This window comes from Hyla sarda, chromosome 2 (assembly GCF_029499605.1).
Source record: "Hyla sarda isolate aHylSar1 chromosome 2, aHylSar1.hap1, whole genome shotgun sequence".
Taxonomy (NCBI): Eukaryota; Metazoa; Chordata; class Amphibia; order Anura; family Hylidae; genus Hyla; species Hyla sarda.
The window spans coordinates 64,975,585-64,999,833 of NC_079190.1; the positions used below are offsets into that span (position 1 = coordinate 64,975,585).

At 44.5% G+C, this 24,249-nt stretch overlaps 1 long non-coding RNA gene across 1 annotated transcript in view; it reads left to right on the plus strand.

Annotated features, from left to right (window-relative positions):
* Positions 1 to 235: 235 nt before the first annotated feature.
* Positions 236 to 24,249, plus strand: part of LOC130358554 (uncharacterized) — a 153,606-nt gene continuing 129,592 nt past the window's right edge. The window contains exon 1 of the long non-coding RNA XR_008889566.1: positions 236 to 300. This is a non-coding gene — a long non-coding RNA (uncharacterized LOC130358554). The remainder of the gene's footprint in view (positions 301 to 24,249) is intronic.

The window sequence follows — 24,249 nt, forward strand, 5'->3', positions numbered from 1 at the left end:
GACCGCATCACTGTGAGCAGCCCGGCACCACTGTCACTTTAAGAGATGTGTCTTGTGCTGCGCACAGGCACATCTCCTATATCCTCTACCCGCCCTGGCTCCTCACCATAGAACAGCGCAGAGAAGAAAGAAGAAAACACCTCACCAGAGGTATTAAGTGAAGATCCCCTCCCTCTGCCTGCCCTAATTATTCAGGAGCCTGCTGCCGTGCACAGCAGAGTAAGGTAGAGAGGCCATTAATCTTCCTTGTCAGTAAGGACGGAGAGCAGAAGCAGCCGGGCTGCACATTATGACACTCAGGTATTCTGATCTTTCTTTCTGTATTGAGGGAGTCTGTTTGTGAGGGGATGAGGGGTTGTGGCTGTGAGGTGAATTCATTCCCTCCTTGCTGTTCCTGTCTTCTTATCATGAAGGTTTGTTCCAGCAAGTTTAACCCTTAGCTTGACAGGGGCAGCCAGGAAGGGAAAGGGGACATTTATAATGCCAATTATATGACTAACAGTATCTCCTTTTGTTAATCTCTCCAAGCAGCTGTCCAGACCCCTCTGTTCTCCTGCTGATGGAGTCACTGTGTACATATTACTGTGGTGCGAGGAGAGTAATGGTGTCTAGGGTGTTGCGGTAATAGTGTAGGGTCTGGTGGTATTAACCCTTGAATCTCATGACGCCAGTGTGCTGTTTCCTTAGGGTTAATGATCCTACCGCCAACCGTCCCACAAACGGCAGGGAGAAAAAACGGAATGTCCACAGCAGATTTTATGAAGTAAACTGAAGGAACTTTTTACTTGCCGATTTTATGCAACGGTATTGAACATAACAGTCTTTTCAAGAGTGAACCGGGACACAGGTTCCTCACAGGTTTGCTGGGACTTGGAAGCAATGAGCTTTTGATGCTAGCCACTGTGCTACTATTTTAGAATATTTGAGCTGATAGTAGTCACACAGGATTCAGTAGTTTGAGCTTTGGTAACTCACGTTATGTGGCTGCTGGATGTTAGGCTTCAGGTCTAGCTTGAATTGATGCTGATGCTGAGATGTTGTGCTTGCTTGATAATCCGGAACTAAGAGACTAGAATTTAGTGGCTGCAGACCCTTATATATTAAGAGGGCTGGGCAAAAGCTCATTGGTTGGCAAACCTGTAAGTCCTGACCCAATGAACTTTGGGTACATCACATGACCTCCAAAAGGTCCTTAAGCATTTTATATACTACAACTGCGTATCATGGGACCACTAAGGTCCTATACATTAAATTAATATGTACACACTTTACTTAAGATGACTATGGGTAAGCCCTACAGGTGAGCCCAATAGACATGGAGGGACTCTAGCTGCAGGGACCTTAGACAAGTGACAGGACCAGGCCCTGTACCGGGACACCACAAGCCCCCTTACTTGACATAAGTCGTCCACGACGTACGTTCCCTAGGATAGAGGAACGGAGTCCTGAGCATTATCACAAACGTCCTTAATCAGGCTGTAGATGAACAACAGTATAGAGTATGATGTCCATCAGTTCTAAAATTTTATGAAAACAGGATTATATTACCTGTTTTTGTTTCTTGAGTTTAACACATAAGACTATGCATTAAATAAATTATATATGACATTTGATGTTTCTTTCCTTTCCTTGACTGACAATTGGTATTTATATTCGACTAAAAGTATGAACGATGATTGTAATGCTACTACATACTATCCCAGCCCCATATCCCGTCCTCATATCCCGACCTCCTATCCGGATGTCCTATCCCATCATCATATCTCGACCTCATATGCAATCCTCATATGTTGTCCTCATATCCCGACCTCCTATCCCGACCTCCTATCCCGACCTCCTATCTCGACCTCCTATACCGACCTCCTATCTCGACCTCCTATCCCGTCCTCCTATCCCGTCCTCCTATCTCTACCTCCTATCAACACCTCCTATCAACACCTCCTATCCCGTCCTCCTATCCCGTCCTCCTATCCCGTCCTCCTATCTCGACCTCCTATCTCGACCTCCTATCTCGACCTCCTATCTCGACCTCCTATCTCGACCTCCTATCCCGTCCTCCTATTCTGTCCTCCTATCCCAACCTCCTATCCTGTCCTCCTATCCTGTCCTCCTATCCTGTCCTCCTATCCCGACCTCCTATCCCTTCACCATATCTCGACCTTCTATCTCGACCTCCTATCTCGACCTCCTATCTCGACCTCCTATCTCGACCTCCTATCCCGTCCTCCTATCCCGTCCTCCTATCTCGACCTCCTATCTCGACCTCCTATCTCGACCTCCTATCTCGACCTCCTATCTTGACCTCCTATCCCGTCCTCCTATCCTGTCCTCCTATCCCGACCTCCTATCCCTTCACCATATCTCGACCTCCTATCTCGACCTCCTATCTCGACCTCCTATCTCGACCTCCTATCCCGTCCTCCTATCCCGTCCTCCTATCTCGTCCTCCTATCTCGACCTCCTATCTCGACCTACTATCTCGTCCTCCTATCTCGACCTCCTATCCCGTCCTCATATCTCGTCCTCATATCCCGTCCTCCTATGTTGACCTCCTATGTCGATCTCCTATCCTGACCTCCTATGTCGTCCTCTATTCTCGACCTCCTATCCCGACCTCCTATCCTGTCCTCCTATCCTGTCCTCCTATCTCGTCCTCCTATCACGACCTCCTATCCCGTCCTCCTATCCCGACCTCCTATCCCGACCCGTAATATGTGTACCATGTACTGAAATATCTCCAGCCGTACGGAAGTTATGTGGGAACATACATTTCCCATTGATTTGCATGGGACTTTAAACAAAAACCCCGACCCTCACAAATGGGGGTAGTTAAGGGTTAAATTAACTATCCTATATTTTAAGTGGACAAATAAGTAACATGTGACCAAGTATTTTTGAAATATCTCCAGACATTTGGAAGTTATGCAGTAAAATATATTTCCCATTGACTTGTATGGAACTTTAAACATAAACCCCGCCCCTGGCAAATGGGGGTGAGTAAGGGTTAAATCACCTATCCTATGTTTGTTGTTGACATATAAGTAACATGTGTGCCAAGTTTCATATTAATATCTTTAGCCGTTTGGACGTGATGCTGGAACATACACACATATATACATACACATATACACACGTTGGGGGAGATTTATCAAAACCTGCGCAAAGGAATAGTTTCCCAGTTGCCCATAGCAACCAATCAGATCGCTTCTTTCATTTTGCAGAGGCCTTGTTAAAAATAAAAGCAGTGAGCTGATTGGTTGCTATGTGCAACTGAGCAACTTTTCCTCTGGACAGGTTTTGATAAATCTCCCCCATTGAGTTTTATCTATGTAGATACAAAAGTAAACCAGCACTATAAAACACAAAGCCCACTCTAACTTACAGGACTTTGTCCCAGTCTGTGCTTCAGCATGGAAAAAGATGATTCTGCAGCTGGTCAGTATTATGTTCTGGATGGTATGGGGACCTCTAGTCTTTTTTTTTTTTTATAAACCGTGATTTCTATAAAAAGGAGATAACATTTTTTGTAAAGTATATTAGAAAGGTTACTGTTTTGCCAAGATTCACAACATATAAAAAGTTCTTCAATCTGACAGTGCTTACTTAAAGGGGTTCTCTGGTGGAAAAAAATATTCTCAAATCAACTAGTGGCAGAAAGTTAAATTTGTAAATTACTTCTATTAAAAAATCTTAATCCTTCCAGTACTTATCAGCTGCTGTATGCTTCAGAGGAAGTGATGTAGTTCTTTTCAGTCTGACCACATTGCTTTGTACTGCCACATCTATCCGTGTCAAGAACTGTCCAGATCAGGAGAGGTTTGCTATAAGGGTTTTCTTCTACTCTGGATAGTTCCTAACATGGACAGAGATGTCAGCAGAGAGCAATGTGGTCAGACTGGAAAGAACTGTTACGCCGAGCGCTCCGGGTCCCCGCTCCTCCCCGGAGCGCTCGCAGCGTTCTCTCATTCGCAGCGCCCCGGTCAGACCTGCTGACCGGGTGCGCTGCGATATTACTCCCAGCCGGGATGCGATTCGCGATGCGGGACGCGCCCGCTCGCGATGCGCATCTCGGCTCCCGTACCTGACCCATTCCCCATCTGTGTTGTCCCGGCACGCGCGGCCCCGCTCCTTAGGGCGCGCGCGCGCCGGGTCTCTGCCATTTAAAGGGCCGCTGCGCCACTGATTGGCGCAGCAGGCCTAATCAGTATTCTCACCTGTGCACTCCCTATTTATACCTCACTTCCCCTGCACTCCCTCGCCGGATCTTGTTGCCATTGTGCCAGTGAAAGCGTTTCCTTGTGTGTTCCTAGCCTGTGTTCCAGACCTCCTGCCGTTGCCCCTGACTACGATCCTTGCTGCCTGCCCTGACCTTCTGCTACGTCCGACCTTGCTCTTGTCTACTCCCTTGTACTGCGCCTATCTTCAGCAGTCAGAGAGGTTGAGCCGTTGCTGGTGGATACAACCTGGTTGCTACCGCCGCTGCAAGACCATCCCGCTTTGCGGCGGGCTCTGGTGAATACCAGTAGCAACTTAGAACCGGTCCACCAGCACGGTCCACGCTAATCCCTCTCTGGCACAGAGGATCCACCTCCAGCCAGCCGAATCGTGACAGTAGATACGGCCATGGATCCCGCTGAAGTCCCACTGCCAGTTGTCGCCGACCTCACCACGGTGGTCGCCCAGCAGTCGCAACAGATAGCGCAACAAGGCCACCAGCTGTCTCAACTGACCGTGATGCTACAGCAGCTATTACCGCAACTCCAGCAACAATCTCCTTCGCCAGCTCCTGCACCTCCTCCGCAGCGAGTGGCCGCTTCCGGCCTACGTTTATCCTTGCCGGATAAATTTGATGGGGACTCTAAGTTTTGCCGTGGCTTTCTTTAACAATGTTCCCTGCACTTGGAGATGATGTCGGACCAGTTTCCTACTGAAAGGTCTAAGGTGGCTTTCGTAGTCAGCCTTCTGTCTGGGAAAGCTCTGTCATGGGCCACACCGCTCTGGGACCGCAATGACCCTGTCGCTGCCTCTGTACACTCCTTCTTCATGGAGATTCGAAGTGTCTTTGAGGAACCTGCCCGAGCCTCTTCTGCTGAGACTGCCCTGTTGAACCTGGTCCAGGGTAATTCTTCTGTTGGCGAGTACGCCATCCAATTCCGTACTCTTGCCTCCGAATTATCCTGGAATAATGAGGCCCTCTGCGCGACCTTTAAAAAAGGCCTATCCAGCAACATTAAAGATGTGCTGGCCGCACGAAAAATTCCTACTAACCTGCATGAACTTATTCATCTGGCCACCCGCATTGACATGCGTTTTTCCGAAAGGCGTCAGGAGCTCCGCCAGGATATGGACTTTGTTCGCACGAGGCGCTTTCTCTCCCCGGCTCCTCTCTCCTCTGGTCCTCTGCAATCCGTTCCTGTGCCTCCCGCCGTGGAGGCTATGCAAGTTGACCGGTCTCGCTTGACACCTCAAGAGAGGACACGACGCCGCATGGAGAATCTGTGCCTGTACTGCGCCAGTACCGAACACTTCTTGAAGGATTGTCCTATCCGTCCTCCCCGCCTGGAAAGACGTACGCTGACTCCGCACAAGGGTGAGACAGTTTTTGATGTCAACTCTGCTTCTCCACGCCTTACTGTGCCTGTGCGGATATCTTCCTCTACCCTCTCCTTCTCTGCTATGGCCTTCCTGGATTCCGGATCTGCAGGAAATTTTATTTTGGCCTCTCTCATCAACAGGTTCAACATCCCAGTGACCAGTCTCGCCAGACCCCTCTACATCAATTCTGTTAACAATGAAAGATTGGACTGTACCGTGCGTTACCGCACGGAACCTCTCCTAATGTGCATCGGACCTCATCATGAAAATTTTTTATTTTTGGTCCTCTCCAACTGCACTTCTGAAATTCTTCTTGGATTACCGTGGCTTCAACGCCATTCCCCAACCCTTGATTGGTCCACAGGAGAAATCAAGAACTGGGGTACTTCTTGTCTCAAGGACTGTCTTAAACCGGTTCCCAGTACTCCCTGCCATGACCCTGTGGTTCCCCCTGTATCCGGTCTTCCAAAGGCTTATATGGACTATGCTGACGTCTTTTGCAAGAAGCAAGCGGAGACTTTACCCCCTCACAGGCCTTATGACTGTCCTATTGACCTCCTCCCGGGTACTACTCCACCCCGGGGCAGAATCTATCCTCTGTCTGCTCCAGAGACTCTTGCCATGTCGGAGTACATCCAGGAAAATGTAAAAAAGGGCTTTATCCACAAATCCTCCTCTCCTGCCGGAGCTGGATTTTTTTTTGTGTCCAAAAAAGATGGCTCCCTACGCCCTTGCATTGACTACCGCGGACTTAATAAAATCACGGTAAAAAACCGCTACCCCTTACCTCTTATCTCGGAACTCTTTAATCGCCTACAAGGTGCCCACATCTTTACCAAACTGGACTTAAGGGGGGCTTATAATCTCATCCGCATCAGGGAGGGGGACGAATGGAAGACTGCATTTAACACCAGAGATGGACACTTTGAGTATCTGGTCATGCCCTTTGGCCTGTGCAACGCCCCTGCCGTCTTCCAAGACTTTGTTAATGAAATTTTTCGTGATCTCTTATATTCCTGTGTTGTGGTTTATCTGGACGATATTCTGATTTTTTCTGCCAACTTAGAAGAACACCGCCAGCATGTCCGCATGGTTCTTCAGAGACTTCGGGACAATCAACTTTATGCCAAAATGGAGAAATGTCTCATTGAATGTCAATCTCTTCCTTTCCTAGGATACTTGGTCTCTGGCCAGGGACTACAAATGGACCCAGATAAACTCTCTGCCGTCTTAGATTGGCCACGCCCCTCCGGACTCCGTGCTATCCAACGTTTTTTGGGGTTTGCCAATTATTACAGACAATTTATTCCACACTTTTCCACTATTGTGGCTCCTATCGTGGCTTTAACCAAGAAAAATGCCAATCCCAAGTCCTGGTCTCCACAAGCGGAAGACGCATTTAAACATCTCAAGTCTGCCTTTTCTTCTGCTCCCGTGCTCTCCAGACCTGACCCATCTAAACCCTTCCTATTGGAGGTAGATGCCTCCCCAGTGGGAGCTGGAGCTGTCCTTCTACAAAAAAATTCTTCCGGGCATGCTGTGACTTGTGGTTTTTTTTCTAGGACCTTCTCCCCGGCGGAGAGAAACTATTCCATCGGGGATCGAGAACTACTGGCCATTAAATTGGCGCTTGAGGAATGGAGGCATCTGCTGGAGGGATCAAAATTTCCAGTTATCATATACACTGATCACAAGAATCTCTCCTATCTCCAGTCTGCCCAACGACTGAACCCTCGCCAGGCCAGGTGGTCGTTGTTCTTTGCCCGTTTTAACTTTGAAATTCATTTTCGCCCTGCTGACAAGAACATTAGGGCCGATGCCCTCTCTCGTTCTTCTGATGCCTCTGAAGTAGAGGTCTCTCCGCAACACATCATTCCTCCGGACTGTCTGATCTCCACTTCTCCAGCCTCCATCAGGCAAACGCCTCCAGGGAAGACCTTCGTTTCTCCACGCCAGCGTCTCGGGATTCTCAAATGGGGACACTCCTCCCACCTCGCAGGCCATGCGGGCATCAAAAAATCCTTGCAACTCATCTCTCGTTTTTATTGGTGGCCGACTCTGGAGACGGATGTTGTTGATTTTGTGCGGGCCTGTACTGTCTGTGCCCGGGATAAGACTCCTCGCCAGAAGCCTGCTGGTCTCCTTCATCCTCTGCCTGTCCCCGAACAGCCTTGGTCACTGATTGGTATGGACTTTATCACAGACTTACCCCCATCCCGTGGCAACACAGTTGTTTGGGTGGTCGTTGATCGATTTTCCAAGATGGCACATTTTATTCCTCTTCCTGGTCTTCCTTCAGCGCCTCAGTTGGCAAAACAATTTTTTGTACACATTTTTCGTCTTCACGGTTTGCCCACGCAGATCGTCTCGGATAGAGGCGTCCAATTCGTGTCTAAATTCTGGAGGGCCCTCTGTAAACAGCTCAAGATTAAACTAAACTTCTCTTCTTCTAATCATCCCCAATCCAATGGGCAAGTAGAAAGAATTAATCAGGTCCTGGGTGACTATTTACGGCATTTTGTTTCCTCCCGCCAGGATGACTGGGCAGATCTTCTACCATGGGCCGAATTCTCATACAACTTCAGAATCTCCGAGTCTTCTGCTAAGTCCCCATTTTTCGTGGTGTACGGCCGTCACCCTCTTCCCCCCCTCCCTACCCCCTTGCCCTCTGGTTTGCCCGCTGTGGATGAAGTGACTCGTGATCTTTCCACCATATGGAAAGAGACCCAAAATTCTCTTTTACAGGCTTCATCCCGGATGAAAAGATTTGCCGATAAGAAAAGAAGAACTCCCCCCATTTTTGCTCCCGGAGACAAGGTATGGCTCTCCGCTAAATATGTCCGCTTTCGTGTCCCCAGTTACAAACTGGGACCACGCTATCTTGGTCCTTTCAAAGTCTTGTGCCAGATTAACCCTGTCTCTTACAAACTCCTTCTTCCTCCTTCTTTTCGTATTCCCAATGCCTTCCATGTCTCTCTCCTTAAACCACTCATCATTAACCGCTTCTCTCCCAAACTCGTTTCTCCCACTCCTGTTTCCGGTTCTTCTGACGTCTTCTCCGTGAAGGAGATTCTGGCCTCCAAGACGGTCAGAGGAAAAAAATTTTTTTGGGTGGATTGGGAGGGCTGTGGCCCAGAAGAGAGATCCTGGGAACCTGAGGACAACATCCTGGACAAAAGTCTTGTCCTCAGGTTCTCAGGCTCCAAAAAGAGGGGGAGACCCAAGGGGGGGTACTGTTACGCCAAGCGCTCCGGGTCCCCGCTCCTCCTCGGAGCGCTCGCATCGTTCTCTCATTCGCAGCGCCCCGGTCAGACCTGCTGACCGGGTGCACTGCGATATTACTCCCAGCCGGGATGCGATTTGCGATGCGGGACGCGCCCGCTCGCGATGCGCATCTCGGCTCCCGTACCTGACCCGTTCCCCGTCTGTGTTGTCCCGGCGCGCGCGGCCCCGCTCCCTAGGGCGCGCGCGCGCCGGGTCTCTGCCATTTAAAGGCCGGCTGCGCCACTGATTGGCGCAGCAGGCCTAATCAGTATTCTCACCTGTGCACTCCCTATTTATACCTCACTTCCCATGCACTCCCTCGCCGGATCTTGTTGCCATTGTGCCAGTGAAAGCGTTTCCTTGTGTGTTCCTAGCCTGTGTTCCAGACCTCCTGCCGTTGCCCCTGACTACGATCCTTGCTGCCTGCCCTGACCTTCTGCTACGTCCGACCTTGCTCTTGTCTACTCCCTTGTACCGCGCCTATCTTCAGCAGTCAGAGAGGTTGAGCCGTTGCTGGTGGATACGACCTGGTTGCTACCGCCGCTGCAAGACCATCCGGCTTTGCGGCGGGCTCTGGTGAATACCAGTAGCAACTTAGAACTGGTCCACCAGCACGGTCCACGCCAATCCCTCTCTGGCACAGAGGATCCACCTCCAGCCAGCCGAATCGTGACAAGAACTACACAACTTCCTCTGTAGTATGCAGCATCTGATAAGAAGGATTAAGATTTTTGAAAGGAAGTAATTTACAAATCTGTTTAACTTTTTGGCACCAGTTGGTTTTGAAAATATTTTTTGTCCACTTGTTTTCCATTGGAGTACCCCTTTAACCTGTTGGGGACGAAGGGCATACCCGCTCCCTGTCTATAACGCGGGGCCACGGCGTGGCCCTGCGTCATAGCGGGTCGGGTTCGGCACCTAGCAAACGGCCGGGAGCCGTGGCTTATAGTGCGCGGCACTGATCGCGGTGCCGCGCGCTATTAAAGTTGAACACCGCGTCTAAAGTGAAAGTAAACCATTGCCGGTTAGCTCAGGGGGCTGTTCGGGATCACTGCAATGAAATTGCGGCAACCCGAACAGCTTACAGGACAGCGGAAGGGTCCCTACCTGCCTCCTCGCTGTCCGATCGCCGAATGACTGCTCAGTGCCTGAGATCCAGGCATGAGCAGTCAAGCGGCAGAATCATTGATCAATGGTTTCCTATGAGAAACCATTGATCAATGTAAAAGATCAGTGTGTGCAGTGTTATAGCCCCCTATGGGAGCTATAACACTGCAAAAAAAAAAAAAAAAAAAGTGAAAAAAAAAAAGTGAATAAAGATCATTTAACCCCTTCCTTAATGCTGTAAAAGTTTGAATCACTCCCCTTTTAAATTAAATAAGGATAAAAAAGGTGATAAAGGTAATTTTTAATAAAAAAAAAAAGATTAATAATGTGAACTCATAACAACAAAAACCAATGCAAAGATGATGAACTAAGTCAAACAATAAAAAATAAAAATAAAAAAAACATCAACACAAAACAGCAATGATACTTGAAGAACTGAACTTTGATGAATTTTCAATAACTTTTTGGACTCCACATAAAAGCAGACTTCAGTTATTGCACTGAACCAAATATCCTTACATTGCCTAAAAATGGAAATTCATTCTTTCCAGTGACTTCATAAGACATATAAGTGACTTCATGGACACGTTACGTTTTTTTCCAGGGTGATCTCGATGTCTTATTACTATACAGTAAAAACAATGTCATCATGTTGTGCAGTCAATCGTACAATAAAAACATATTTGTAAAATTTCTTAACAGTTATGTCACGCTTTCCTATGGTGCAGTCTGTCACTGAAGGAATTGTCCAATAGTTTTGTTTCTATGGAAAATACATTCACATTTATTCTGAATTCACTCTCATTTGTTAAATATCACCAGCTATTCTGTTCACTTACACTGCAAATCCCCACCACAAATCCCTGCAGGCGGCTATGGCTCTTCCACTTCTATGATGTCCTTGGTCTTCTTTCTGGACTCTGCTGGGTTGAGCTGCAGCTCTCCCTCTTGTCCACATGGGTGCATCAAGTTGGTAGGGCCGCATATAATGTCAGGCCCTGGAGGCCTATTTAAAGGGGTACTCCGGCCCTAATACATCTTATCCCCTATCCAAAGCATAGGGGATAAGATGCATAATCGCGGGGGTCCTGTCGCTGGGGACCCCTGCAATCTTTCCTTCCGCACCCACCTTTGTGAGCTCTCCGCAGTGCTGGAGGCTCCTAGTGTGAAGCGTGACGACCACGGGGCTGGAGTATTGTGACGTCACGACTCTGCCCCCGTGTGACATCCCGCCCCCTCAATGCAAGTCTATGGAAGTCACACGAGGGCGGAGTCGTGACGTCACTATACTCCAGCCCCGTGGTCGTCACGCTTCACATTCGGAGCCTCACAAAGGTGGGTGCAGAATGACAGTTTGCAGGGGTCCCCAGTGGCAGGACCCCCGAGATCATACATCTTACCCCCAATCCTTTATATAGGGGGTAAGATGTATTAGGTCCAGAGTACCCCTTTAAAGCTGACTCCTTTTCTGCACCTGAAGCTCAAGATGTATAATTTTGCTTGATCAATGCTTCTGTCTTATTGACACTGTTCTTGACTCCTGATTCTGATAACACCTGAGCTTAGCCTTGTTCTTAGTTACACTTCTGTCTTAAAGGGGTACTCTAGTGGAAAACAATTTATTTTAAATCAACTGGGGCCAGAAAGTTAAAACAGATTTGTAAACTACTTCTATTAAAAAAATCTTCATCCTTCCAGTACTTATCAGCTACTGTATACTACAGAGGAAGTTATTTTCTCTTTGAATTTCATTTCTTTCTGACCACAGTGCTCTCTGCTGACACCTCAGTTCATGTCAGGAACTGTCCAGAGCAGGAGAGGTTGCTATGAGGTTTGCTCCTACTCTGGACAGTTCCTGACATGGATAAAGGTGTCAGCAGAGAGGACTGTGGACAGACAGAAAAGAAATTCAAAAAGAAAAGAACTTCCCTTGGAGCATACAGCAGCTGATAAGCACTGGAAGGATTAAAGGGGCTATCCAGGAAAAAACTCTTTTTTTATATATAAAGTGGCTCTAGAAAGTTAAACAGATTTGTAAATTACTTCAATTAAAAAAATCTTAATCCTTTCAGTACTTATGAGCTGCTGAAGTTGAGTTGTTCTTTTCTGTCTAAGTGCTTTCTGATGTCTCGGGAACTGTCCAGAGTAGAAGCAAATCCTCATAACAAACCTCTTCTACTCTGTGCAGTTCCCGAGACAAGCAGAGATGCCAGCAGAGAGCACTGTTGCCAGACAGAAAAGAACAACTCAACTTCAGCAGCTGATAATTATTGGAAGGATTAAGATTTTTTAATAGAAGTCATTTACAAATCTGTTCAACTTTCTGGAGCCAGTTGAGAAAGTTCATGCAGGGATTTAGGATGAACAAAACCTCCTGAGACTCCTCATTACAGTCTAGTCAGAACCAAACTGGCTAAGGCTTGTCACGGCGAGCGCTCCGGTCCCGCACCCAGACAGGGAGCCCCACCGTCTGCCGCTTCTGTGGCCCGTGGCTTTCTTCCTGCTGCCCTGCTCTCTGCTTCCCCACGCGCACGCCTCCCCCCTCCTAGGCCGCGTGCGGCACCTTCTCTAGATTTAAATTGGTGTCTGGTCCATCCCATATGTTATGCCATCTCCTCCCCACTTCCCTGCCGGAACTTCAGTGCCCCTAGCCTGAGATTAAGCATTCCTTTTGCCTGTTTGCCTCTTCCTGTGTATCCAGACCTTCCTGCTACGTTATTTGACTACGCACCTTTGCCGCCTGCCCTGACCTCCTGGTAAGTTTGACTACGCTTCTGCCTCATCCTGTGGTACCTCGTCTTGCCCAGCTACCTGTGTGGTCGAGCCGTGTTGGGGGTAGTGACCTGGATGTCACCTGCCACAGCCTTGCGGCGGCTCTGGTGAAGACAAGTGGCACCTTAGACTCCACTCCCCAATATAGTGCAAGTGTTGTAAGCCACTTTTGTGGCACAAATTGTGTCAGATTTTCATGCAGGGGGACGTTCCCAAGCCTGTGTTGTCTTTTAATCTTCATATGAAGCCCTTCCTCCCCATGTACTTAGGCTCCTATGCTGCAGAATAGAGCTCCACTCTGCAGTATAACACCTCTACTCTGCATGCGCATATGGCCACAGCATGCATGAAGTGAAATCTCTCTTCCGGCGATAGTGATTTCCCATATTGTCTCCGACCGAGGTGTTCAATTCGTCTCCAAGTTCTGGAGGGCTCTCTGCTCTCATCTTCAAGTTAAATTGGATTTCTCCTCAGCATACCATCCCCAATCCAATGGACAGGTCGAGAGGGTGAATCAGGCTTTAGGAGATTATCTCCGTCATTTAATTTCTTCTCGTCAAGATGACTGGGTAGTTCTACTTCCTTGGGCAGAGTTCTCATCTTCCCCCACTTCCCTGCCGGATCTTCAGTGCTCCTAGCCTGAGATGAAGCATTCCTTTTGCCTGTTTGCCTCTTCCTGTGTATCCAGACCTTCCTGCTACGTTATTTGACTATGCACCTTTGCCATCTGCCCTGACCTCCTGATAAGTTTGACTACACGTCTGCCTCATCCTCTGGAACCTCGTCTTGCCCAGCTACCTGTGTGGTCGAGCCGTGTCGGGGGTGGCGACCTGGGTGTCCCCTGCCACAGCATGCCTATCCTGCCTTGCGGCGGCTCTGGTGAAGTACAGTGGCACCTTAGACTCCGCTCCCCAATACGGTCTGAGTCATTACCACACAGGGTAGTAGGATCCACATCCAGCATCGTAACAAGGCTTAGAAAATCATCATAGATACAGTGTAGGTAAGGAAGACACTCCCCATCTGATGTGGTTGTAGAGGTTTATTAGATATCTTTGTGCAGATAAAATAAATTTTCAGATGGATAAGGCTGCATTCACATCTCGGTTTTACACTATGGGATCCGGCTTGGGGAGGGGTAAACTGTGCGCTACCATACCCGTAGTATACTACGGTTTTAGGTCCAGTCACAAAACTGGATACGGGTCAAAAATGAGTCACCGTTTGACTCCGGTCAGCTCATTAAAGTGAATGGAGTTTAGCGCTGGTCCGGCTGGGGTATGGGAGCGCACGGTTTTCCCCTCCCCCAGCCGGATCCGGCACTCGTAGTGTAAAACAGAGATGTGAATGCAGCCTAAGTTATGTATGCCACATGCAGAGCTGTGTCTGCACTGAGACCCTGACCCTGTATGTTCACAACATTTATTAGCTTACTTTGCTGTAACAAATGTCCAGAATTTTCTGCACAACATCAATTTAAGCCCCACCTATTTTGGTTGAGATTGAGAAGGGTCTAAAAAGCATTTAAAAAACATTGTAAGCATAGTGCAAGTGTCGTAAGCCAGTTATGTGGCACAAATTGTGTCAGATTTTCGCACAGGGGGATGTTCCCAAGCCCTTGATGTCTTTAAAGGGGTATTCCTGGCTCCGGAAAGTTAAACAGATTTGTAAACTACTTCTATTAAAAAATCTTAATCCTTCCAATAGTTATTAGCTTCTGAAGTTGAGTTGTTGTTTTCTGTCTAACTGCTCTCTGATGACTCACGTCCCGGGAGCTGTGCAGTTCCTATGGGGATATTCTTCCATCATGCAAAGCTCCCGAGACGTGACATCATCATTGAGCAGTTAGACAGAAAACTTCAGAAGCTAATAACTATTGGAAGGATTAAGATTTTTTAATAGAAGTAATTTACAAATCTAAAGAAAAAGAATAAGTGCAGCTCACAATTAATACACTAAATCCGAGGTTATATTGGGTAGGCACCTATACCCTAGGTGCAAAAAAGGAAAATCTATAACAAAAATATTTACCCAAAACCTCAAGGAAAGTGTATATAGAATAATAAATGAAATAGACCGTGCTTCAATTAACAGTAATATTTAATATAATATCACATCAATTATAAAATGATTAAGATGATCCCCTCACAGGGCCATATGGGGTGATCGAACAAATAAAATAAAATACACTAAAATAATTACTGATGCCTCTAGTGTGCGTTCATATAACAAATATAATAAATCTTAACAATAAATGATTCCTTGTGAAGAGATGAGTATATAAACCACCAAAAACTGTACTTTCAAGGAGGATAAATAGTAATTGATATTAATGGCAATTATTATGGAACAGTGTTGCAGTGTTATCCTTTTGGTGTAAAGATATCAGAATTGTGGTAATTCCGCCAAAAGTAGAGATGATAAAAGTTCAGATGTTAAAAGTTCCAGCAGTATTAGATACAACAGAAAGTCCGTGGACTAATGCCAGTACTAGTCTGCGCTGGCAGGCGCTGACTAGCAGTGTTGCAGGTGGTAGTGGCAGCTGGTCCGGACAGCACCGGACCCGTTGTATTAAGCTGCCCGTCTGTATGCACAGGGTTGTAAAAGCGCTTTAAAGGTAGAAATGATGCGCTCACCGGTATCTGATGTTTAGGCAGTCCACGTTTAGATCCAATCAGGGGCAAAAGCTGTTTGCCGGTTCTCTGATGTACTCCAGTAGTCAGCCTCGTGGAGTTGGCGTGTGACGTCACTGGGAGCTCTGCTGGAACAACGGCCTCACCGGAGTAGAGGTGGAGATGGAACAGGAGCCGCAGATGCTTGACCGCAAAGGTTCTCTGCAAGGTGTATTGGATAAAACTGCAACTGCCAGGTATAAAATCGCACACAAGGATGGCATATATTTCCTAGACGCGTTTCAGGGTACTGAAATATCGACCCTTTCTTCAGTAGGAGTGTGTGTTTCTGAGAGTCAGCTGCCTTTTTATTTTGCACGGTATATAATTGATGAAGACACTTGGAAAATGTGTTATGGATTAGATTATATCTAACTGGAATAAGAGACTGTTCACGTTCAGTAGGACCAAGATTTTAACAGAGATTACGATGTGTCATAAGAGATACATAGGTCACAGAGGCAAAGGCCACGGGAATATATATCAATAGGACACATACATACAATGAGAATATATACCAAATCGTGTTGGGAAAAAGGAGTAATGAGTGAAAAAGGATATAAGTGAAGATGATAAGGATGTAAAAGTATATCAAAAGAAATAGATAAAAGTGTAAAAGAAGAAAGATATTTAGAATAAAAATAAATATATGAAATAAAGATAAGGATAGAAATGAAAAGAAAAATAAAAGAAAATAAAAGATTTTATAATAATAATAATAAAATACTACTCAGAATGATTATTGTCACTGTTGTTATCTTTCTGTTTTGAAAACTAATAAAATCTTTTACTTTGAAAAAAATTATAATAATAAAATAAAGAATAGAATAAAATATAATAAAAATAAATAAAGATGAAAAATAAAAATAAAGATAAAAATAAAAAATAAAGAATGATAAAAATAGATAAAAATAGAAAATAAAAATAAAAATAGGAATGAAAATGAAAATAAAAATAAAAATAATCATAAGAAAACAACAGAAAAGAAATCAAAAATAAACAATGATAAAAAATAGGAATAGAAATAAAAATAAAGAAGTGATAAAAAAACATAAATGTATATATAAAATGAAATTAAATATACATCAGACCTAAAGTAAAAAATATATAAAGATATAAAAATATATAAATATATATTACACAGAACCATGATGCTAATTGTGGTAGCGGAGTCGACCGTGGCCAGCGCCCCTAAATTAAACAAGGCGGTAGTCAGGGTCAAGTCCGCTCCCTACAAAAATCCAAACAGTTCGAAACTACAGTTAAGTCCTCCAGGTTCCAATGTGGCAAATTCAAAGATCTTTTTACTCTCCGCTCTGGACATCTTTATCATATAGCTCCCTCCCCTCCAATCTTGTTTCACAACCTGAAGACCAACAGAAGTGAACACTGCTATTGTGATATGTGATGAAATGTGCTGAAAGTGGGTGTTAAAGATTTTTTTTTTATATTATTGAGGTGTTCAGCAATTCTCATTTTTAATTGTCTCTTTGTTCGCCCTATATAATGTTTTTTGCATCCACATTCAATCAAATAAATAACTCCCTTTGTACTACACGTAATTAGCTAATTTATTTTCCATTTAAATGAATTTGTGTGGGAGTGTATTTCTACTGTTTTTTTAGGACCCTTTGTTTTAATACAATTGGCACACATATTGCACCTAACAAAACCCTTTGTACTAAACCATGAGCTAGTACCTTTTTTCTGAATTGGTGGTTTAACTGTAGGGGCTATTGTTATCCCCAAATTTGGGGCTCTGGTAAATACTATAGGAGGACGGGTTGGTAAAGATCAACCTATATCACGATCTTGTTTAACCCCTTCAGGACGGAGCCCATTTTGGCCTTAAGGACCGGAGCGTTTTTTGCACATCTGACCACTGTCACTTTAATCATTAATAACTCTGGAATGCTTTTAGTTATCATTCTGATTCCGAGATTGTTTTTTCGTGACATATTCTACTTTAACATAGTGGTAAATTTTTGTCGATACTTGCATCCTTTCTTGGTGAAAAATCCGTAAATTTGATGAAAAATTTGAAAATTTAGCATTTTTCTAACTTTGAAGCTTTCTGCTTGTAAGGAAAATGGATATTACGAATACATTTTTTTTTGGTTCACATATAAAATATGTCTACTTTATGTTTGCATCATAAAATTGACGTGTTTTTACTTTTGGAAGACACCAGAGGGCTTCAACGGTCAGCAGCAATTTTCCGATTTTTCACAAAATTTTCAAACTCAGTATTTTTCAGGGACCAGTTCAGGTTTGAAGTGGATTTGAAGGGTCTTCATATTAGAAATACCCCATAAATGACCCCATTATAAAAACTACACCCCCCAAAGTATTCAAAATGACATTCAGTAAGTGTTTTAACCCTTTAGGTGTTTCACACGAATAGCAGCAAAGTGAAGGAGAAAATTCACAATCTTCATTTTTTACACTCACATGTTCTTGTAGACCCAATTTTAGAATTTTTACAAGGGGTAAAAGGACAAAATTTTTACTTGTATTTGTAGCCCAATTTCTCTCGAGTAAGCACATACCTCATATGTCTATGTAAAATGTTCGGCGGGCGCAGTAGAGGGCTCAGAAGGGAAGGAGCGACAAGGGGATTTTGGAGAGTACATTTTTCTGAAATGGTTTTTGGGGGGCATGTTACCTTTAGGAAGCCCTTATGGTGCCAGAACAGCAAAAAAAAACCACATGGAATACCATTTTGGAAACTAGACCCCCCGGGGAATGTAACATTGGATAAAGTGAACCTTAATACCCCACAGGTGTTTCACGACTTTTGCAAATGTAAAAAAAAAAAAATAATTTTACCTAAAATGCTTGTTTTCCCAAAAAATTTTTATTTTTAAAAAGGGTAATAGCAGAAAATACCCCTAAAAATTTGAAGCCCAATTTCTCCCGATTCAGAAAACACCCCATATGGGGGTGAAAAGTGCTCTGCTGGCGCACTACAGGTCTCAGAAGAGAAGGAGTCACATTTGGCTTTTTGAAAGCGAATTTTGCTCTGGGGGCATGCCGCATTTAGGAAGCCCCTATGGTGCCAGGATAGCAAAAAAAAACCACATGGCATACAATTTTGGAAACTAGACCCCTCGGGGAACGTAACAAGGGGTTAAGTGAACCTTTATACCCCACAGGTGTTTCACGACTTTTGCATATGTAAAAATTTTTTTTTTTTTTTACCTAAAATGCTTGTTTTCCCCAAAATTTTACATTTTTAAAAAGGGTAAAAGCAGAAAATACCCCCCAAAATTTGTAACACAATTTCTCCCGAGTACGGCGATACCCCATATGTGACCCTAAACTGTTGCCTTGAAATACGACAGGGCTCCAAAGTGAGAGCGCCATGCGCATTTGAGGCCTAAATTAGGGATTGCATAGGGGTGGACATAGGGGTATTCTACGCCAGTGATTCCCAAACAGGGTGCCTCCAGCTGTTGCAAAACTCCCAGCATGCCTGGACAGTCAACGGCTGTCCGACAATACTGGGAGTTGTTTTGCAACAGCTGGAGGCTCCGTTCTGGAAACAGTGGCGTACCAGACGTTTTTCATTTTTATTGGGGAGGGGGGCTGTGTAGGTGTATGTGTATATGTAGTGTTTTTTACTTTTTATTTTATTTTTTGTGGTAGTGTAGTGTAGTGTTTTTAGGGTACAGTCGCACGGGCGGGGGTTCACAGTAGTTTCTCGCTGGCAATTTGAGCTGCAGCAGAAAGTTTGCGGCAGCTCAAATTTGCAGCCAGATACTTACTGTAATCCTCCGCCCATGTGAGTGTACCCTGTACGTTCACATTGGGGGGGACATCCAGCTGTTGCATAACTACAACTCCCAGCATGCCCGTTGGCTGTCGGTGACTGCTGAGAGTTGTAGTTTTGCAACAACTGTAGGTACACTGGTTATGTATCACTGAGTTTGTGACCTAACTCAGTGTTTCACAACCAGTGTGCCTCCAGCTGTTGCAAAACTACAACTCCCAGCATGTACGGTGCATGGTGTAAGGTGACTGCTGAGAGTTGTAGTGTGCAACAGCTGGAGGCACACCGGTCGTGAAACACTGAGTTAGGTAAAAAAAAAACTCTTGAGTTTCACAACCAGTGTGCCTTCAGCTGTTGCAAAACTACAACTCTCAGCAGTCACCGACAGCCAACGGGCATGCTGGGAGTTGTAGTTATGCAACCAGCAGATGCACCACTACAACTCCCAGCATGCACTTTAGCTGTTTGTGCAAGCTGGGAGTTGTAGTTAGACAACAGCTGAAGGTACACTTTTCCATAGAAAGAATGTGCCTCCAGCTGTTGCAAAACCATAAGTCCCAGCATGCCCATAAGGGAATGCTGGGAGTTGTGGTGGTCTGCCTCCTGCTGTTGCATAACTACAGCTCCCAGCATGCCCTTTTTGCATGCTGGGAGCTGTTGCTAAGCAACAGCAGGAGGCTGTCACTCACCTCCTGCTGTTGCTTCATCGCTGGACTGTCCCTCGCCGCCGCCGCTGCTCCTGGGGCCCCGATCCCAACAGGGGCGCCGGGGATCGGGGTCCCCAGCACCGGGGGTCGTCTTCCCGCACCCGCTCACGTCCTCCGGAAGAGGGGCGGAGCGGGTGCGGGAGTGACACCCGCAGCAGGCGCCCTGATTGGTCGGCCGGTAATCCGGCCGACGAATCAGGGCGATCGTGAGGTGGCACCAGTGCCACCTCACCCCTGCAGGCTCTGGCTGTTCGGGGCCGTCAGAGACGGCCCCGAACAGCCAGTAATTCCGGGTCACCGGGTCACCGGAGACCCGATTGACCCGGAATCGCTGCAGATCGCTGGACTGAATTGTCCAGCGATCTGCGGCGATCGCCGACATGGGGGGGCATAATGACCCCCCTGGGCGATATGCCGGGATGCCTGCTGAACGATTTCAGCAGGCATCCGGCTCCGGTCCCCAACCGGCTAGCGGTGGGGGCCGGAATTCCCACGGGCGTATGGATACGCCCTCGGTCCTTAAGGACTCGGGATGCAGGGCGTATCCATACGCCCTATGTCCTGAAGAGGTTAAGTATTTGCCAATGTTTATTAAATATTCTTTCTACCTTTTTATGGGAATTATTAAATGGGATTACTATTTTCATGTTTGATTGGTCACTAATTTCCTTTTCTTTCACTACAAAAAAGTCCTTTCTATCTAAATGTTTCACATATTCTAGTGATTCTTTTAAAAGCGGATCAGGATAGTCCTTATCTCTAAACTGGTTTGTTAAAGATGTTGCTTCTTCCAAAAATTTCTTGTTAAGTGTACAATTTCTTTTTAATCGGCGAAATTGTCCCCTAGGGACATTCGCCAACTATCTTCATAGATGGCAACTTGAATAACCTATATAACTGTTCTTTGCGGTGGGCTTTTGATAGGTGTTACAGACAAGTCTTCCCTGATCCGCTTTTATTTGTAAGTCTAAAAAATTAATACTCGACTGACTAATAGTGGACGTGAAGTGAAGATTAACGTGATTATTGTTTAAGTGAGAAATAAATAATTCTAAATCAACTGTGCTCCCATCCCAAATCAAAATAATGTCATCTATGTACCGCTCCCAGAGCACCAGGCTTGCGCCGAGGTGGGGCAAGATGTTTAGCTCCTCCCACGCCGCCATAAACAAATTGGCGTAACTCGGCGCAAACCTGGTGCCCATCGCGGTACCGACTAATTGCAAATAGTGATCACCCTCAAAATGAAAATAATTGTGCGTCAAAATAAAATAAATAGCCTCCGTGATAAAATTAATTTGTGGTGTTTTAATGTGACCCTCCTCCAAAAATTTCTTAACTGACTTAATCCCTACATCATGTTGTATGATAGTATAAAGGGAGGAGACGTCAAGTGTTGCTAATATGAATCTTTCGGACCAATCAAATCCTTCAATTAATGCTATAACTTGCGTAGTATCCCTCAAATATGAATGGGTCTTTATAACAAAGGGCTGTAGAAATCTATCTGCGTACTGGGATAGGTTCTAAGTTATCGAACCTATCCCAGATACAATTGGGCGTCCCGGTTGGTTGATGAGACATTTATGTGTCTTAGGGAGACAGTAGAAGACGGGAAGGCGTTCGGGAGTACCAATAATGAATTTATGTTCTCCCTCACTAATAATTCCGTCTTCCACTGCCCCCCTACATAGTGTTTGTAATTGTTCACTGTATATGACAGTGTTTTAATTTTTGATAAGTAGTGGTATCTTCTAATTGCCTCAAACATTCTGCGTTATAGTCTGGGGTATTGAGGATCACCACCACCCTTATCGGCGGGGCGGATCGTGATCCCCTCTGCTGTTTGAAGTTCTTTGATAGCTTGTCTTTCTTTGAATGTTAAATGATCTTTTTGGCGAGATGTGTTATTAATTTTTCTGAGATCTTCTTCTACTAATTTTTTAAAGGTGGTAACTGAAGTTACCACCTTTAAAAAGTTAATAATTCCCATAAAAAGTTACCACCTTTAAAAAATTAGTAGAAGATCTCAGAAAAATTAATAACACATCTCGCCAAAAAGATAATTTAACATTCAAAGAAAGACAAGCTATCAAAGAACTTCAAACAGCAGAGGGGATCACGATCCGCCCCGCCGATAAGGGGGGTGGGGTGGTGATCCTCAATACCCCAGACTATAACGCAGAATGTTTAAGGCAATTAGAAGATACCACTACTTATCAAAACAGGATCCCACTGTCATATACAGTGAAAAATTACAAACACTATGTAGGGGGGCAGTGGAAGACGGAATTATTAGTGAAGGAGAACATAAATTCATTATTGGTACTCCCGAACGCCTTCCCATCTTCTACTGTCTCCCTAAGGCACATAAACGTCTCATCAACCCCCCGGGACGCCCAATTGTATCTGGGACAGGTTTGATAACTTCGAACCTATCCCAGTACGTACATAGATTTCTACAGCTCTTTGTTATAAAGACCCATTCATATTTGAAGGATACTACGCAAGTTATAGCATTAATTGAAGGATTTGATTGGTCCGAAAGATTCATATTAGCAACACTTGACGTCTCCTCCCTTTATACTATCATACAACATGATGTAGGGATTAAGTCAGTTAAGAAATTTTTGGAGGAGGGTCACATTAAAACACCACAAATTAATTTTATCACGGAGGCTATTTATTTTATTTTGACGCACAATTATTTTTATTTTGAGGGTGATCACTATTTACAATTAGTCGGTACCGCGATGGGCACCAGGTTTGCGCCGAGTTATGCCAATTTGTTTATGGCGGCGTGGGAGGAGCTAAACATCTTGCCCCACCTCGGCGCAAGCCTGGTGCTCTGGAAGCGGTACATAGACGACATTATTTTGATTTGGGATGGGAGCACAGTTGATTTAGAATTATTTATTTCTCACTTAAACAATAATCACGTTAATCTTCACTTCATGTCCACTATTAGTCAGTCGAGTATTAATTTTTTAGACTTACAAATAAAAGCGGATCAGGGAAGACTTGTCTGTAACACCTATCAAAAGCCCACCGCAAAGAACAGTTATATAGGTTATTCAAGTTGCCATCTATCAAGATGGTTGGCGAATGTCCCTAGGGGACAATTTCGCCGATTAAAAAGAAATTGTACACTTAACGTGAAATTGTGGGAAGAAGCAACATCTTTAACAAACCAGTTTAGAGATAAGGACTATCCTGATCTGCTTTTAAAAGAATCACTAGAATATGTGAAGCATTTAGATAGAAAGGACTTTTTTGTAGTGAAAGAAAAGGAAATTAGTGACCAATCAAACATGAAAATAGTAATCCCATTTAATAATTCCCATAAAAAGGTAGAAAGAATATTTAACAAACATTGGCAAATACTGAAACAAAATCGTGATATGGGTTGGTCTTTACCAACCCGTCCTCCTATAGTATTTACCAAGCCCCAAATTTGGGGATAACAATAGCCCCTACAGTTAAACCACCAATTCAGAAAAAAGGTACTAGCTCATGGTTGAGTACAAAGGGTTTTGTTAGGTGCAATATGTGCGCCAATTGTATTAAAACAAAGGGTCCTAAAAAAACAGTAGAAATACACTCCCACACAAATTCATTTAAATGGAAAATAAATTAGCTAATTACGTGTAGTACAAAGGGAGTTATTTATTTGATTGAATGTGGATGCAAGAAACATTATATAGGGCGAACAAAGAGACAATTAAAAATGAGAATTGCTGAACACCTCAATAATATAAAAAATAAAAATCTTAAACACCCACTTTCAGCACATTTCATCACATATCACAATAGCAGTGGGGACTCATTCACTTTTGTTGGTCTTCAGTTTGTGAAACAAGATTGGAGGGGAGGGAGCTATATGATAAAGATGTCCAGAGCGGAGAGTAAAAAGATCTTTGAATTTGCCACATTGGAACCTGGAGGACTTAACTGTAGTTTCAAACTGTTTGGATTTTTGTAGGGAGCGGACTTGACCCTGGCTACCGCCCTGTTTAATTTAGGGGTGCGCTGGCCACGGTCGACTCCGCTACCACAATTAGCATCATGGTTCTGTGTAATATGTATTTATATATTTTTATATCTTCATATATTTTTTACTTTAGGTCTGATGTATATTTAATTTCATTTAATATTTACATTTATGTTTTTTTATCACTTCTTTATTTTTATTTTTGTTCCTATTTTTTATCATTGTTTATTTTTTATTTCTTTTCTGTTGTTTTCTTATGATTATTTTTATTTTTATTTTCATTTTTATTTTCATTCCTATTTTTATTTTCTATTTTTATTTATTTTTATCATTCTTTATTTTTTATTTTTATTTTTATCTTTATTTTTA